We start from the raw sequence: 4,709 nt of genomic DNA on the forward strand, positions 1-4,709 counted from the left end.
GTCTTCATAGGTCCTTTTCACGAAAAGGGAGAGAAGATTTTTTTTGGGTTAAATTTATTAATAAATTCAAATACAAAATTTGAGGAATTCTTCATTTCCTCAAAACCGACCACCCACCCCCACCCCATGGAGCCCAACGAGGGGAAGCTATAGTTGGGGCTCAAAATCTCCCAACAGCCACAGGGGTAATGAGGAAATATACGCAGCCACTTTTAAACAGTATGATGTCATTTCGCGGGACCTAGCGCTACCGACTAAATAGTACCTGCTTGACCCTAGCCATATTTGACCAGCCGATTGACTTGACTGGGCCTTGATCAAGCCACCCGTCTAGCCAGTATAAAGGACCAAAGAGGTGTGTTGCTAGTGCGGGGCGCAGCGTGCAGCATCGCTCAACCTCCGGGACTCCTGTCTCCGGGTAATACGGATGCCACACACGGCAAAGACACGTGGGAGAGTTCTCCTGGTCCAAGAGGGAATGAACCAGGGGTGGGTGCACCATCCCCTCTCATAGGCCTTGGTGCACCAGGAAGCCTTTTTTGTCTCATCCCTCACGGTGACCCCTCCAGTATGAGTAGCCCTCTGGTCCGGCCACCAGATCATTGGGACCTCAACCCCCCCCACCGCGGCAAGGCGGCTTCCGTTAGGGGGGGCCTTATCGGAGAAGTTGGGCTACCAACACTGTAACTAACCCCCCCCTGGTCCAACAAGGCTCCCCCAACCGCTAGGGCCATCAGCCAGCTGCAGGTTTTGGATGGGCTCCACGAGGCCCCCTCTACTCCCCGCATCACTTTTGGGATAGTCACACCGGATTCTAGACTCTGTCCTGGGGGCAAGTGCAGTCCTCAGCCGTAACTACCTCTGCACAGCCAACCACGGAAGCAGGGGCACATCTTCACCCTGCACCCTCACCAGCTTCCGTCCAAGGTCGACACACGCCTTACTCTGCGTCAGGTAGTCAAGGCCCAGCAAACAGTGCTCGTCCAGATCGGCTACATACACCGGCAGCCGCTGCACCCTGCTGCCCACGCCAATACGAGCCTCCACTGGCCCTTGAGCTGCACACAATGCCCCCTGGGCACCACACAGTCTCTGTGGTGCGTTGGAAGTCGCATAGTGGCCAACATATCAGGCCGCACTAGGGTCTTCTCAGCCCCAGTGTCCAATGTCAGGCAGCATGGCTTCCTATCTAAATGAGCCTCCACCTGCATCCCTGCTGGTTCGACGGCAGCTTACCCAGTCGGGGCCTGGGGAAACCCAGGACGGCTGGGTTTCGGCCCCTTCTCCAGCCTGTCCGAGTTTTCCTCCTGTACCAATTCCTTAGCCTTAGGACTTGCACTCGGGTGGTGACCATACCTGCCACAGGCCTTGTAGCACTGCGGAAGGCATCAAAATCCGGCCGGTTGAGAGGTCATGTTCTCCGCTCCCTCCGACACCGACTACGTCTGTGCCCTACCTCACCGCAGCCCCACACAAGCCTTGGAAAGTGCTTGGGCTCAAACCCTTTCCCCAATGCTACCTTCTCCACTTTAGCCTTCCGGCCCGGAGGTCATGGCGGGGATGAGCAGCTGGCCCTAGGCCACTCGTTGCCTTCAGGAAGGCTTCAAAACTCCAAGGGGCCCCCGCCAGCGCCACCTACAGGTCCTCAGGGTGTGCCTGCTTGACGTAGATTTGCAGCTGCTGGTCCTGCAAAGCGTCAACAAAGAAATCGCGGCCCAGGACCACGATCATCTCTTCCGCTGCTGCAGGGTATGACCTCCTTACCAGCGCCTCCACATCCTGCACCAGCTGGGACAGGGGTCTCGCCATGTTCACGAGTCCGCTTCTTCAAGTGGGCCCGATATACCTCGGCCTGGTGGTGGTGCCCGAAACGGCTTTTCAAAGCCTCCGCCACGCTGGTGTAAGAGGCATGTTGGGATGACGGCAGATGCCCCAACACTTCCACCGCAGGGCCCCTTAGCGCTGTTACCAGCTGCAGGGACTTCTCTTCCTGGCTCCAGCCTTGGGCAGATGCCAGCATTTCAAATTGGGCGACATATGCCTCCCAGGCCACCTTCCCGTCGTACTCAGCTGGCTTACGCCTCACAAAATGTCTGGAGGCCGAGGGGCTGCAGGGTGGAGAATGCGTGCCGTGAACTAACACGCCTGGGGGGGAGGAAGGGGGGGAGGGAGGCAACGAGGCGGGTTGACCGGGTCCGAGTTTGCCGCCACCTATACCCAAGGGAGCAGTTCCGATGGGTCCCCAGCCTTCTGCAGCGACCACTGGCTCCGACACGACGCTGCGAGGCCCGGGGGTTCCCTGCCACGGAACCCAGGCAGACCCCAGTAAATCTGACACTCTGGCATCTGTTGCCAGAACCTCGTCTGCCTTCTCTGCTTACAACGTTACTACCTCGTGACGCCGCCTTTCACCCTTCACTTCCTCCCTCAGGCCCTGAACCTCGCCCTTCAGAGTCTGCACCTCCTCCATCAGTTCACTCTTCACGCTGTTGCAGGCCTTGTCGGTGTACTGCTGAGTTTCCATCTTCACAGATGCAAGATTGCTCTGTAACACCTCAACAAGTTGGCAGAACAGTTCCTCTGCCTTCCTTGCCTGCATCTCGACGAGATGATGCGCCTGCTCGTGTGCCCTCTGTGCCTGCTCTTCTGCCCTTTGTGCCATTTCCTCCCTCATACGGCCAGCATGGCAGTGATCAGTTCATCTGGCTCGGCTTCACCTCACTCGTGCCTGCCTCAGTCATAGCCTACTCTCCCTCATGGCTGCTGCCATCTTTGGACATGATAAATCGGCGCGTCTCACTGATGAAATATCACAAATCCCACTTCTGACACCATTTGTTACGGCGGCGCCTCGTCTCTCTGCCACCAACACAAGGTAGGCTAGGCAGACGGCGTGCTATCCACAGGGTCGTGAACATGAACAGCTCCAAGAGGCACGAGCACCACAGCATCCCAGAACACCACAGGGAAACGCCAAGTGGCGAGGCAGGGCACGAAATAAATACAAAATGACAGTCTTTCCTTTATTACACAAGTTATTTACCGTACTTTTTTCTATAGGCACAATACAGGGGGGAAACCAGCATGTCACACTGCACATACAGCTATAATAGGGCAACACAAGTTTATCAGGTCACAAGGGCACACATGAGGTCTTCACAGGAGCAGCACCCAACCGCGTCTCCCTTGGCTTGTTCCTCCCTCCTCCACTCACAGCCAGTTGCGTCATGTTTGCCCAGGGCCCTTCATGTTAACACATGCCCAGGTCATCCTTTTCATGTTAACACATGTTTCGCACAGAGACAAAGACCACTGACGTAGCAATACTAATCAAGTGGATAAAGAAAATAATGAAATGATAATAAAAAATTGCTAAGCTATTTCTAAAAAGAAAATATCTAAAACTAACTAACTAACAATTAAAACTGTATGGAAATAAAATATCAAAATACAAAAAATTCTTTAAAATATCTAAGAATAAAGTACGTAACATAGAACATGAAATAACATTAGGTTGAAAGAACGGCACCAATAATGAGCGAACAATTGGACGATGATAATGTATGTTAATCTATGTTTTATTTCAAATTACTGTAGTTGGGTTGGTCCAGAAAAAGCGATGCAAGTGGGGCTTGCGTATAATATTAGTTTACAAATGTAATGAAGGGGTTATAACCACTATTTGACAGACGGCAGAGAACAATACACTTTTCCCTTTGGTGATGCAAGCAGAGCGGATCCAGGTCCAAAAAGGTGTCGTCTACATTATTTACATATCATTGACGCATGTTTATACATCGTGAATAACTGTTGTGGGGGTGAAGTCTCGCTCTCTCTCTCTCTCTTAAAAAAGAAGAAGAAATAAGTACAGTAAAAACAGAAACACAGAAAGGTACTGACATTTGACCAAACGACCGGAAGGATTTTTCTTCCCCGTCTGGAATTTCTCAATAAACTTGATTAACTTGCTTTTACTGGAAGATATGGTTGGAAGGTTTTATGTGCATGTGAGGGGAAGGAGAGGGAAGGAGAGGGAGGGTGTCATAGGTTTCTTCATAGCCTCCTATATTATAAGTATTATTTGTATTAAATGAATTACTATTTCATATACTCCCTCGCCCATGACCGTATGGTTTTTTTCTTCAGCCAGTTGTTTCAGAAAAGAGGAAACTGATAAAACTGTTGGTGTGAAACTCTAACTTTATTATGTGATCGGTTACTCTTCTTCTACTGGTTCGTTGGATTATTTACTCATGGTAGGGCAATGTCTAGAGGTTTCATCAAACCGGCTACCACTTCACCCTGGAATGCCATATGCAGTAATAAGGGTGCCTCAATATTCAGGGGTATGATAAAAGTTCCTCTTATTTATCGACAATTATAGTTTGTTCTTTAAGCATGTACCCTGTGTTTATTTTTTTTTCGAGCTCCATTAATTTACGTAAAAGTAGACTCGCCCAAGGTTAAAGAGTAAATAAAAAGGGTAAATAAAAGTGTTACGCAGAGACTGTGGAATGTTTGGGAACTATTGGTATACACCATGATAGTTCTTGTTTCTACCATACGGTAAAAATAAACGATGCACTTGTTATATAACATGCGATAACACACACGCACACACACGCGCGCACGCACACACACACACCACACACACACACAACACACAAAACACCACACACACACACCACACACACACACACACACACACA

This window comes from Penaeus monodon, chromosome 7 (assembly GCF_015228065.2).
Source record: "Penaeus monodon isolate SGIC_2016 chromosome 7, NSTDA_Pmon_1, whole genome shotgun sequence".
Classification (NCBI taxonomy): domain Eukaryota; kingdom Metazoa; phylum Arthropoda; class Malacostraca; order Decapoda; family Penaeidae; genus Penaeus; species Penaeus monodon.